Source organism: Pogona vitticeps, chromosome 1, assembly GCF_051106095.1.
Source record: "Pogona vitticeps strain Pit_001003342236 chromosome 1, PviZW2.1, whole genome shotgun sequence".
In the NCBI taxonomy this organism is placed as follows: domain Eukaryota; kingdom Metazoa; phylum Chordata; class Lepidosauria; order Squamata; family Agamidae; genus Pogona; species Pogona vitticeps.
The window spans coordinates 264518071-264532786 of NC_135783.1; the positions used below are offsets into that span (position 1 = coordinate 264518071).

General features: G+C 40.5%; 1 pseudogene; it reads left to right on the plus strand.

The window, feature by feature from the left end:
- Positions 1–621: 621 nt before the first annotated feature.
- On the plus strand, positions 622–776 carry LOC140703463 (U1 spliceosomal RNA; annotated as a pseudogene).
- Positions 777–14716: the final 13940 nt, after the last annotated feature.

Below are 14716 nucleotides of genomic sequence, written 5' to 3' on the forward strand. Positions count from 1 at the left end.
CAGTTACCGTAGACTGAGCCCAGCTCTTCACAGTGCCTTGGTAGACCCCAGAACAGTCAAAAAAGAGCCCCAAACAGCTAAAAGCCAGCCGGCAGCCGGCAGCCATTTTGTGCTCTTCTCCGCTCCTGCCCCTTCCCCTCTCCCCACCTAACAGCTGATCGGCGCTGGTCTGAAACGCTTCCCAGGCAAGCAGGTTTCAACTCAAACGGAGCACCTTTCCACCCAAGCACGGTTTAACCAAAAACAAGCAGCTTTTAAACTAAATTTAAAATTTAAAATGACAAGGCCCAGGACTCTCTCTCCCAGCTCTCTAACTGCTTGTACTAGCAAGGAAGCAGACAAGCAGCCTCTTCACTAACTGAAAGTTTTAATTTCCCCGCTTTCCCTGCCTTCCCCGCATATTAGGTATGGTAATATCTGTGCACTGGAGGATTGTGGGAGGAACATTCCAGCCCCTGATGGGGGTCCTGTGGGGCACCCCAAAACACTGGGTAGGTCTCTTGGCCTCTTTCAGGACTGGGGCTGTGCAGCCCTGCTCTGATCAGGAGGTACAGCCGGGGTGTCACCATGCCTTTGGGGGATCGGGCACAGAAAGGGGAAGAATTTTCAGGGGCCATTTTAACTCATACCTGGCAGGGGATATACCATTATTGTAAAAGTGGTTTTCCCAGGGTAAGGCTCCTCTATTGCACTCTGGATGTGCTGACCCCTGTGATTTCCCCAAATGTGGGAAAATCAACTGCCTAAGTGGGGGACTGTGTTTATGGTTTCCCCTGGTCTTTCTACAACCACCCTTTCCCCTTTGGTCCTTGGCTGTTTTTGCTGCCATAGGCCTGTTGGCCTTGCTGGTTTTCCAGGTGGGCTGCACAAAGCAGATCCTGGAAAGCTAGCAGTGCAGAATGGTGAGGTCCAAACAGCAAGCAGTCTCTGGTGCCAGTTCAGAGGCCTCCCAGCATGGCAGTGGGAGACTTCTGTGTGGTGGTGGCTGAACCCTTTTTAAACTGTATTTACTCCATAAGATGCACATACTTTCTCCCCCTGTATTTGGGGGGAAGTGCGTCTTATGGAGCGAAAAATACGGTATATTTACCACGAAAAATTGGAGGCTGTGGATTACTGGAAATACAGTAGGTAGCAGAGAAGGAAAAAATAAACCTAAATGATTGTATCAGTACAAGCAGAGAAAAATATTGAAATCAGTGAAAATGGAGAATATTTTGAAAACAACAGAAACAAAGGGTCAATTTAAGAAACAATAATTTGAAAATAAATTTAATAGCTGGAAAAATAAATAACTACATGGACAACACCTGAGAAATATTGATGGAAAGCATGATCATACTTCAACACGGGCATGGCTAAAACTGAGGAACCTTAAGAAAGAAACCGAAGGCTTAATTTTTGCTGCACAAGAACAAGCACTCCAAACCAACGAGATGAAAGCTAACATCCAAGGAATTAGTGCTAACAGCAAATGTCAGCTCTGTCATGAAAAAGATGAAACATTGTCACACCTCATCTGTGAATGTGCAAAGATTGCACAGATTACAAAGTTAGACATGATAGAGTGACAAAATTAGTGCACTGGTCATTATGCAAAAAATATAACTTGACGGCCTCCAAAAACCCATGGGAACATCAGGTAGAAAACATGTCAGAAAATGAGGAAGTCAAGATCTTGTGGGATTTCTGGATCCAAACTGATAGACACCTTGAACATAACACACCAGACATAGTACAGTAGTGGTAGAACAAAGAAATATCCAGATCACTGACATTGCAATTCCAGGAAATGCCAGAGTTGAAAAAAAAGAATTGGAAAAACTAACGAAGTACAGAGACCTGGCAATAAAACATCTCGCCTCTGGAAGAAACACACTTCAGTGGTCCCCATAGTCATTGGGGCTTTGGGAACAATATAAAGAAACTTCATACAGTACTATAAACAGTTGCAGATCTCAGAAATCACAGCATCAGAGCTACAAAAAATGGCAATATTAGGAAAAGCTTACATACTGCTCCAAAATCAAACAGATATTTAGGTTTTTGGTTAAAGCTTATATTGTACAGTGGACCCTTGACTTACAGACGGTTTGACTTACAGACTTTTTGAGTTACAGACTTCTCTGGCCACAAAATTTAGGTTTGACTTGCAGACTGAGATTTGACTTACAGACCAGAAAAAAACCAAAACGGAACAAAAACGGCCTGTTACGGGATTAATCGGTTTTCAATGCACTGTAGGTCAATGGAGACTTGACTTACAGACTTTTTGACTTGAGAACCGCCTTCCAATACGGATTAAGTTCTCAAGTCAAGACTCCACTGTAACTGTTATATAACACCAGTCAATGTTTTTATAATGTTGACTATGCCTAGTGTTTCTGAACAACAATAACAATGCTTATCTACTGCCACGGTTATTTTCTTCACTACCACCAGGCCCATCTCATCCCGAGGCTCAAAAGTAAAATCTGCCAATATTCCCTACATTAATATGCGTGGTTCCTCTACTATCTTATTTTACTTTTATATACTCTTCACCCCGCCTTGAGTTTTTAGCAGTCTTCACCTCACCTCTTCTCCCCCCTCCCTTTTGCTCATGCCTGTCATGTTTTCAGTTTCCTGGAGGAATGCTTACAACCTAACACCAACACAGGCTTAAATCACTGCATGTGAGATGTAACCAAATACCCAATTGAGAAAAAAGACTCTTAGAGCCAAAGAGTATTTAGTATGTTTTACTTGTATATTGGTATTTCATCTAGCATTTAATTTCATTTCCATATGTCTGATGAAGTGGACTTGTCCGCAAAAACTCACATTACAATACAGAATAGTAGTCTTTAAGCTGGTGCATGTTTTTGCCTTTTTTGTTTTGTTCTCTTTCTTTCGATTCTGCCTGGTATGCTTGCACAGACTAAGATGGCTACCTCTTTGAAAATTAATTTAAAAGTGGTGCTTTAATTTTAAATAATTGTCTTATCTATTTCAGGATTTCATAATGTGGAGATAGGTATCAGTGACTGCAATTTTGAAAATTGTAAATTACCCACAGACCCAAAAAAATTCGGTCTGATTTAATTAGTTTGCAGATGATACGACGGTCATTGGACTTATTAAGAACGGTGACGAGTCGGCATATAGACAGGAAGTTGAGCATCTTGTCGCATGGTGCAACAGTAATAGCTTAGTGCTCAACCCACAGAAAACGGTGGAGATGGTAGTGGACTTTCGTAAACACCCCCCTTGTATACTCCCACTTTCCATCTTAGGCAGCACGGTCTCTGTAGTAGAGTCGTTCAGGTTCCTGGGCTCTGTACTCTCTCGGGATCTGAAATGGTCAATTAACATCGATGGCATCATTAAAAAAGCTCACCAGCGTCTGTACTTCCTACGACAACTTCGGAAATTCAATCTGCCTCGGGAGCTGCTTGTCCAGTTTTACAGAGGCATTATCGAATCTGTCCTCTGTTCTTCCATAACTGTTTGGTTCGGTTCGGCAACCAAACTAGACAAGAACAGGCTTCAAAGGACTGTCAGAATTGCTGGAAAAATAATCAGAGCTGATTTGCCATCAATGGAAGAGTTGTACATTGCACGGGTTAAAAAGAGAGCGGAAAAGATTGCAGCAGATCCACGGCATCCTGGTCACAACTTGTTTAATCTTCTCCCCTCTGGTCGGCGATACAAGACGCTATATACTAAAACATCGAGGCACAAAAATAGCTTTTTTCCCTGTGCCATCAAACTGTTGAATTTGTAACTATCTGAGGCAACTGGGAGTTGAGGCAATTGGTTTTTTGTAGAAATTTGCTCTTATTGTCTTGTGTATTCACTGTTTATGGTGTGTGTGTGTGTGTGTGTGTAGTGTTTTTAAGTGTGGCCGTGTGTAGTGTTTTTAAGTATGGCCGGCAGCCATATTAAATTCCAGGTATGGTTTACATACCTGGCCAGTAAGTAAGTAAGTAAGTAAGTAAGTAAGTAAGTAAATAAATAAATAAATAAATAAATAAATAAATAAATAAATAATAATAATAATAATAATAATAATAATAATAATAATAATAATAATAATAATAATAATAATAATAATAATAATAATAATAATAATAATAATAATAATAATAATAATAATAATAATAATTACTTTGTCATCTTTATAAAGTCCTGGGAAGAATGAACCCAGATCACTTAATAGTGCAGTAGTACTAGAACCATTCCTTATCCCACAGGAGGCTGACTTTAACCTGGAAATAACTATACAACACAAATTCTGCATTTAGCACAACATATTGAGGATGGCTTTGAAATTAGGAAGATCATGAGAATATCTTTTATTGACCTCTTGGCCACGTATGGTACTGTGCATCAGTAATACAAGTTTTTAAGGCCAGGACTACGGTATTTCACAAATTCTTTATGGTTCTCAACTATTCGCTTACACTAATCTACGACCTCTGGAGATTGTTCAGACCAAATTTGCAAGAGCCATTCTTGGAGTTCCACCTTGTACTTCCAATGTGGCTCTTCGCTTAGAGGTTGGGTTAATATTCATTAAAGCACAGGCTAAAGTCCTTGTGCTGAAATACTGGCTTAAACTGATTTTTTTAATTAGAAGGCTTGGCCCCACTGGTCCTACTAGATTCCTTTCAGTCAGAGTGGAAGAAGCATATAACAGAAGAAATATCGAAAATTGGCTTTTCTCCCTGTGAAGTGAAGAAGACAAGTGCGCCGTCCTCACAGCCACAAACCACTGTGGCGGAGAGTGGATGTGCTGAGGGCATATTAATAGACTTAGATCCAGAGGAAGTGATACTCAGTCAACCCGCGGAAGTTTGCTTAGTAGAGGAAGGGGGGGGAGGAGATGGATCTGATCGTATGGGAGGATATAAAGGATGGTGGAGACGCACGTGTTTTTAGTTGGACGGGAGATGGAGCCCTTGCGGGAACCGTAAGTCGAGGGGTGCAAACAGATCCCATGCTCGATACTGGGACAGCCGGAATATCCCAAGCATTCCCTACTTTGCAGCTGGGAGGCGGATTATTACCTGAACCTAATTCATCTAATGCCAGAGGAAGAGGACTAGATCCATTAGAATGGACAGTCGTCTACCCCCGCAACCACCCTGGGGGGAGGAGAGTGATCCGGCCTGGTCCCTCTTTCCAGCAGAAGCCTCTGGAGGGGGATTGGGCCCACCACCCGTGCTGTGGTACGGTGTGCGCGGTGAGGAGCGCCCCTCTGAGACCATTGACCGATCGAGAGCACTTTGGTCCGGCTCCTTTTTGAGACAAGACGTTTTGTTACCCAATGTTAAAACGAAGAAATACAGCTTGTTAACAGAAGTAGATTTATTTGATCCATTTGATTCAGTAGAACTTAGTGCGGTTAAAAATAAAGTGTTGTTGAAAATTCTGAACCACCTCCAACTCTTTTTCCCGCCTTTACCACCAGCGCGCCCCCGGCCAAAGATGAATCCCGTTACACTCCCAGTATACTTATAGCAATGGGTCTTACGGATGCCATTAAAACGGTGAAGTTAAGGATATGGGACATTGAACTACAGGACCATGTTGGCCAGTTAGGGAAATATAACTTCCTTAAGAAATCTGCCTTTATCACCTCCTCGTATTTAGCCAGCACTATGTCATCTAAACTAAAGCCATAAGGGCTTTTACGCTAACTAGGCTTAATGTACTACCTTCTAAGCTTCTGGAGGGAAGATTTTAAGGTTTGCCTGCATCAGATTGTCTCTGCCCTTGTAATAGTGATAAAGTTGAATCAGTTGGTCATGTTCTCCTTTTCTGTACTTGTTATTGTGATCTTTGCATGGAGCTTTTATCACCTATTATCTGTAAATCTCCTTGGGAGATTAGAGGATTATGTGCAGTGGCTACTCTCTGACCACTTATATTACAAGACAAGTGGCCAAATTCTGTGCTGCAGCAATGGTTATTCGTAAACAGATGTTTGGGTAGGTGATTTTAGATGGACAATATAATGTTTTTAATATAACATTGCCTGAGGTTTTACCTGTATTGAGGATATATTATGTTATTAATTGGAAAGAAGGGGTTGTTTTTCATGTTTTAATGGAATCCTATTATCCTGCCCGACTTTACTAAACAATAATTATATGTACCTATTTTATATTGATTTAGTTTTACTGGTCTTTGACAGTAATAAAGTATACTACTGCTGTGCATTATCATGTATTATTATAAAAACGTTATAATCTAACACAGATAATGGAGAATTCAAAAGAACGGCCTTTCCTGGGTTAGAATATTTTTGAGACAACACAATGGCTCCTGTTATGTTTAACATTCATACCAGCAATCAACCACTTCCCCAAGGCACCTGAAATTTTATTTATGTTGATGATCTTACACTTGCTGCTCAGTCAAATGGTTTTCAAATGATAGAACATATTCTAACAGATTCATTAGAAGAACTTAGCACATAGTATTATACGAGAAAAAAACAGCCTAAACCGAAACCTGCTAAGATCCAAATGTATGGCTTTCACCTGAGAAACAAGTAGGCATTTTGGAATTTTCACATTACCTGGAAGAGCATCCAACTAGATCATTGCTTTGTCCCCCAAATACCTAGGTGTTACTTTGGATTCTGTGGTAACCTATTAAGAAACTCAAGCAAAAGTCCTCAGCAAGGAACAATATTCTTCAAAAGCTATTGGGCAAGTTGGGGTACACAACCATAATTGCTAAGAACTATGTGAAAAATGGGAGTTTCACACTGACAGTTCTCTGCACACAGAACAGGCAACATCAAATGTATGTCATTGTACTCTATGCCTCTCAGCATGTACTTTGGAAGATCTGATATTAGCTGCCCCAGGCAGGTTGCCCTTTATTGCACAAAAATGTTTTGATATACTTATCCAAGCTTCACAGTGTATTGCCTTCTATTAATTTTATTGTGTTGATCCTGACATGAACAAAGAAAGAAAGCATGTACAGAAGTTGACACAGTGAGGATCATGGATTTAGCCAATAAACAGGATTAGGGTGTTAGAGGGCAGATTACAGATACTGCTGCAATTATTTCACTCCATAAGCAGTGATCTTCAAGGGATTATCACTGATCTTCGGCGTTATGATTCCAGATCCTTATTTTTGTCTGGATGTTTTCATGTTGATTCCTTATCAGCTGCTAGACAGTTATAATGACTTCTTGCAACTAAAAAAAGACAGAGGATCTATAATTATTTCTATGTGTTGTACACAATATATGGGAAATTTTGAACGGAAGAAAGATGTATTAAATTAAAAAGGAATGCCAGAGATAATGAGACAATAATGTGATTATTGTTAATGTTTGCAACTATACTAAATGTAACCTTGGGTCTCTAATTTTTTGTCAGACCTCAGCCCAGATAAGTCCTTGCTGGTAAGTCCAGTAGTTGGGTATTGCAAACATTGTATCCCTCAGCATCCTGGGACCCAAGTTTGGGTAATAATTTGAATCTTTTCCGTGTTTCTATGTTTTAATCTTTTAATTTTATTTTAAATCATATATTGTTTATCTTTTAATATTTAACTTGTGTTAATTGTGTGAATTTTAATGCTGTGAGATGCCTTGGGTCCCCTTGTTTGAAGAAATGTGGCATACTACGACGACTATGACTACAATGACTATGACTATGTAGTAGTAGTCGTCGTCGTAGTTGTAGTAGTAGTTGTCACAAAGATTGTGAGGAAAGGGTTCCCAGAAAGCATATATTCTAATTGTAACATGAAGGAAAAGCGATTGCATTTGACCTTTCTAGGATAGAGACCCAAGCATAAGAAAAGATAAGAAAGGAGAAGAGATAAAGTTTAAAAGAACAAAAGACTTTGGTAATGAAGGACAGAATAGATGGAGGAATAAAAAGAAATATATGACAAGGAAACAGGGGAAAAATATGGTGGAACAAGGCTGCATAGTGATCCAAGGTGGAGTGGCCTGGTCTGAACCCAATCTGTTCAATGCCTAGGATGTTATTCTGGGTGATCCAAGTATTAAGATGGACCAAGAGATAGTTGGCATACAACTTGCCTGCTATTGAAAGAAGGCTAATTGGCCTGTAATTCTCCGGGAGACAAGGGTCCCCTTTTTTGTATATAGGGGCAACGATGGCTTGCCTCCAGGATTCCGGAAGGATTCCGCTGGCAATTGCTGTTGAAAAAAGTCCTGCCAGAATAGGGGCCCAGAAATCAGGGTTGGATTTCAACCATTCTCCCATAATCATATCAGGACCAGCCACCTTACCAGTTTTGAGTGAGGCGATTAGGACTTTAATTTCTGATGTAGACACTTGCGGCCAGTTCGGGGTGGCAAATAGTTCGGAAGCCTCTACAGACGAAGAGGCTGTGTTGTCAAAAAAGAGGTTTGAGAAGTGCAATTTCCAGTCATAGACAGGGACTGCCTTGGGATCGTGACCTTTCGCTTTGAAAGACCCATTCACTAACGCCCAGAAGGAGCGAGGGTTAAAGTGAATTGTGGCCTGATAAAGTTTTTCCCATAGCACTTTCTCATACTCTATGAGGAAGGCTAACACACTTGCCTTTTTTTTTTAGCTTAGAAGAAGTGTGTAAGGGGAAACATGAGAAGAGATGTATATAATTATGCATAGTATGAAAAAAGTTAGTATGAAAAAAGTTATAAAACAAGCTCCCCCCGCTTTTCTCAAAACACGTTAACCTAGAGCTGAACAGTGGGAAAGAGTTATATTAAAAAAATAAGCCTCGGCCTCTGTTAACACAGCCCATAGTTTAATATGGAACTATTGGTAACCACAGGGAGTAGTGATGGCCACAAGCCTGGCTGGCTTTAAAAGGGAATAGGAAAAATTTATGGATGAATCAGAACAGCTGTCAGTTATAGGGGGAGCATGAGTCGGGTAGTGTTGTTGTCTCACATCTTCCTTCTAAGCTTCCCAGAGTGTTACATGTGGCCATAGTTTAAACAGAATATTGAACTGAAGAATACTCTGACTATGGTTTTCTTGAATTGACAGAGATTTGATTAGATGCTCCTAATCCTTTCAATTCCTTTCAATCTTTTCAATTATACAATTCTATTATTCTATGACAATGTTGGTGCTTTGTCTGATCCAATAGGGCTCTTCTGTTCTTACGCATTGAGACAACAGATGTATCACTGGCAAGAACTAGAAACAAAGTTTTAGCCAGAGCAAAATTAGATAGTTCTCCTTTTTTCAAGTAAGAGATAGATTTTTCCCCCAGTGCAATATAGGGAGGAGTCTATTGACTTGTCAACATATTGAATCAGGTGTACTCTTATATTCCCATTATAAAGAAAATCATAAAACATATCTACAGTCAAAATGCCTTTGTAAAAGATATTGTTGTACGAAATTTACTCATAGGATGAGGATGTGACAACAGAAAAGAAAAGCAGTATGTTTAATGCTAAGAAACTCCTCTCTTTCAAAACTCATTCCAAGCTGTTTTATCTCTCCATTTATCATTCTGTCCCTCCCTATGTACTAATTGTCTTAATTCCTCTCTTCTTGATTAGTCTTGGCAGTTTAAAGTTCAGCTGCATTGCAAGCACGTTGACTCATCACTTGAAAAAGGCCTGCCCATCTCCCGCAGGTAACTGATCAAATTCTGAACAAGAGGCAAACTGATCCAAATATTTAAAGTACTGCAGAAGGAGATTGCTCTAGCAGAATATTTGTACATTGAACTGATAAATAAAGGACTGACAGATGAATTTATAGGAATTAATTTTGTAAAACCTACTTTAAAAGTTTGGTTCAGTATCCTTTCAAACATACTCAGCATTTAAATACAATTTACTGTACATGTTGGCAAAAATAAAGTGGGAGGGAGCAAACCCTTTTTAGAGGTGAACATATTATTTCAGTGTAAGCTTTCATGGATCAAAATCAGCTTCAGCAGCCAAATGTTGGAAAAATAAATTCAAAATGTCTAAAAATGCCCTTTAAAACAGAGCTTGCAAAATTATTCTATATGATGTAATTTGTTCTCATTAGTTTTTACAGTGTTAGAATATTAACTGTTATTACTTATAGTGTTGAAGAATTAACCCACAAGCCAGAGTCTTGCTACTTAATGGCTGCCCGTGTTACTCTAATCATACTAAAATTCAGTTGTGAATTGCCACTGGATAAGAAGTAGGTAAAGGGACGTGGTGGCGCTGCGGGCTAAACCGCAAAAGCCTGTGCTGCAGGGTCAGAAGACCAGCAGTCATAAGATCGAATCCCCGCGACGGAGTGAGCGCCCGTCGCTTGTCCCAGCTCCCACCAACCTAGCGGTTCGAAAGCATGCAAATGCAAGTAGATAAATAGGGACCACCTCGGTGGGAAGGTGACGGCGTTCCGTGTCTAGTCACACTGGCCATGTGACCACGGAAGATTGTCTTCAGACAAAAGGCTGGCTCTATGGCTTGGAAACGGGGATGAGCACCGCCCCCTAGAGTCGAACACGACTGGACAAAAATTGTCAAGGGGAACCTTTACCTTTACTAAGAAGTAGGTGGAAGCAAAAATGCCCAGAGGCTGTCATACTTTGGGCACATGGTGAGAAGGCAAGACTTGCTGGAAAAGACTGTCAGGATTTGGCGACAGGAAAATGCACAGAGTTAATTGAAGACACTTACACGTTCTTCTTCTTTAGCAAGATGGGTGTATTTACAACATTTACAAGTATATACAGGCTGACATCACATCAGCATGGCAGGAAATCATTAAACAAACCAGCATAGAGGATTGCAGCAAGTGGTAGAGAGAGAGGAGAAATCTATGAACACACTGTTCACTTATATACATATACAAGGCTTCTTTAGTCCAATCAGAAGACACATTACATCATCTTCTGCACCTGGGTGTCTTCTCATCTTCAGACATTGCATCATCTCCTCAGCAGTCACAGTGACTCAGCATACACACATCTGTTCACAATGGCAGCTCATTAATAACAGATTTATCCAGGTTCAGGCCTATAAAAATTACAATATCCTGACAAAGATAATAATGCTTGGAAAGTTGGACAAGAGGAAGCTCAAATATGAGATGGATTGATTCCATAAAGGAACCACAGCCTAGAGTTGACAAGAGCTGAGCAGGGCTGCTGAGGACAGGACATTTTGTCGGTCACTCATTCATAGGGCTATCATAAGTCAGAAGCAAGTAACAATAACAAGGAATAGCTACTTGTTTATATTGCATCATTTGTGTGACATGGGTCCAGACACGAAAAATCAGCAGTGACTTCTTAACTGACAGCAGTTATCTGGTAACATTTATGCCATTGGAACTACATTGGTGGAAGTTATTTGTGCTGCTTCATCCTTTTTATTACTTCTCTATCTGCATCATTTATCTGTCTTTGGAGTGAATCCTAGGATTGATAAAATAATTATATAAAACTTATTTTATTTATTTATTTAATTTATATGCCGCCCACACTACCCAAAGGTCTTGTAAAAGTCCTGTCACCTTTTCTTAAAATGCACAGTAGAAGAAATCTAGCTTCTAACATTTTTGGGGGGCAATTTCAGCTGAAATAAGTCAAGTGAATTGATGGCATTTAAAGTAAAATTTATGTTAAGTACAGCCAACTTAGTGAGTTTACTCTAGTTGGGATTAACAATCGGATTTAGCCTAACAGGATGACAATGCAATTCTATGCATGTTCATGCTTATATAATTCCTCTTGGGCTAAATGAGATTCTCAGATTACTGCAATGACCATAATTTTTCCTCACTGGCAGAGAGGTTAAACTATAGTCAGAGGTACGAACCACAACTACTGTGTTTCCCTGAAAATAAGACAGGGTCTTATATTAGCTCCAAAAATCGCATTAGGGCTTATTTTCAGGGGATGTTTTATTTTTTTCATGTACAATCTACATTTATTCAAATACAGTCATGTTGTCTTATCTGGTTGTTGCACAATGGTGGAGGGCGGGATTTCACTTAACTAGGGCTTATTTTTTGGGGTAGGGCTTATATTACAAGCATCCTGAAAAATCATACTGGGGCCTATTTTCAGGTTAGGTCTTATTTTCAGGGAAACAGGGTAGCTAATATTGGATTGAGGCAAAAATGTTAAATTGTATCCTCTATTCTTTCTTGATATGTAAATAACAATAAATAAATATTTATTTTAGTCATGAGAACATTAACACAAACCATTAAAACTTTATCCAGTGCCACAAAGCAGCTATTTTCAGAAAGAGAAGGGAGAGTGGGACAACATTCAGCACAGAGCCACAAATGCTACATGAAGTTTGAACAGATTCACAGTACTTGTTTCAAATTTAATTTAAAAATCCTATGCAGAATTGCTAGATAGCTCAGTGGTTTAAGTACCTGCTTGTGGAACCAGACATTGGGAGTTCGTTACTCCACTGTGCTTCCTTGACAGGGTCTGGACTCAATTATCCATAGGGTTCTTTCCCAGCAATACAGTTCTAAGATGAGGATGAGGATGATTTCCTCCCTAGACAGCCTCACAATGCTTCGATATCTATCATCAGTTTCTACAAATTGAAAGCAATGTTTCTGCAAGGAAGATGTTCCTGTTTCCTTCTATTACAAGAATAGAGTTCTTTTCCTAATTGCATGATGTGATTGGAATGATAAATGTGTTACTTTTATATATATACTGTATATATAATGGCATTGTGAAAGAGAGTTGGTGAAAAAGAGTGTGCCGTCTCCTCCAGAGAACAAAAGCATTGTGATAAAGAAAGAAGGGGATAAAGAATTAAAGGAACAGAGATTCAAAGAGGAGAGGTCTAAAACAGAGATCTGCCTAGTGGAAGAGGGGAAGGGAAAAGAGGAGGAGCTAGATATCAATGTGTGGGAGGAGGAGATAAAAGGATTGACAGGAGAGCCAGGTTTTTTGGAATCTGACAGGGATAAGAAAGAGGGAAGACAAGAGCTGAGAATGTGAGTGAATTGTTAAAAGACTTCCCTAATCTTAAAGTGGGAGGACTGTTACCTGACCCGCTACCTGAAAGAGAGGAGGTGACAATTACCGAGACTTTGGAATGGATGGTGGTCATCTTCCCAAGAGGATGGGGTCGCTGGAAGAAGGTGGTGCGTCCCGACCCTGACCACAACAAATCACCTTTCGAGGGGGATTGGGCACGCCACCTGTGCTGTGGCACAATCTGTGCGGTCAGGAGTGCCCCACTGAGAAATCCTACTGACAAGGAGCGGTTCGGTCCGGCTCCTCAGTATTAAGAAATAGCACCCATTATGGAGAACATACAGAGTTTGAAGGACAGTTACAAAAATTGAATTATGTATATCCTACTGAAGTTGTCTATGATTCCCCTGAACCCAAGTTTAATAAATCTGTTAATAGTTTGAACGAACCAATGCTTTATTTTCCCACGCAAAACCCGAAGCTGTCTGGAATTTTCAAAGAACCCAATCACAGGCATGTAAATAAGTTTTCTCATGAATGCTGGAAATATATATAAAAGAGCTCTGGAGCTCAGAGCATCTGTAGGGATGTGGGATCAATTAAGATGGTTCACTCTAGGAGGTTGATATAGATTGTTTCCTGCTGGCTCTTGGGGAGTTTCTTGTTGCTTTGGTAGATTATTTTGTAGAGGCCTTGGTTGACCTTGGATTGAAGAAATGGCCAAGGCTATTAGATCACTCCTAAATGTTCTGTCCCATGAAGCGGAGTCAAAATGGCCCTGTTTTACCAGGGAACTGGTAGTGATGAAACAAGTGGGATGGAGACTAGAGCAACACTGGCTGGAAACTTGGGAGGAAATGCAACTGAACACAAGCTAGGGCCCACTGGAAGGCCTGCTCCATGGTAGTGGCAGTAGCAAATAAGTCATTATTTTTGTCACCATTGCATCCGCATAGTGTCATCCAGTGGAGTTCTTTCAAGTGGCTAAGGACCTATTACATGCTGACCCACAAGAAGAAAACGCAGGCATGCAGGTCAGGTGTGCTCCTGGATTCGTCTGTGCCTTTGCACAGTTAAAGCTAGTGTGCCAGCTCCTTGATTCCTGGAGATGTCTGATCAGACTATGGGGACACATGCCTTAGATACATCCTGATTAGATTATTGCAGCACACTCTATGTGGGTCTTGTTCAGAAACTTCAGTGGATCCAAAATGGTGCAGCCAAATTGTTAACAGGAGCAGGTTCATCACATCACCCGAATTACAGCACCTCCACTAACTTCAGGTCTGCTTCCTGGCACAATTCAAAGTGCAGGTTTTAACTTAAGAAGCGCTAAGTGGCTCAGGCCCAACCAGACTGCATCTCCCTTTATGAGCTTGCCTGGCTTTTAAAACTATCAGGAGAGGCCTTTCTTTCAATCCCACCAACAATTCATTTAGTGGGGGGAAAGGAGAGGGCATCCTCTGTCTCTGCTCCCAAATTCTGGAACTCCCAAATTCTGGAATTCCCAAAATACTCTCCTAGGGCACTGGTTCAGAATCCTTCAGCCATCAAGTTTTGAGAAGCCTTTTTAAAACTCCCTTGGTGCTGCAAGCAAGCACTACTGCCATTGGGACCAGGGCGATGGGCTGGCAAATTCTGGCCCTCCCATAGGAAGCCAAGTTAACTCCATCTTTTCTGTCCTTTCACAGGCAGGTGAAGATCTTTCATTGTGACTGGCTGCCTAAGGGGTAGATAGGTCTTAAAGCAGGGCATCTTTTACATACTAGTTTTAAGATTATAC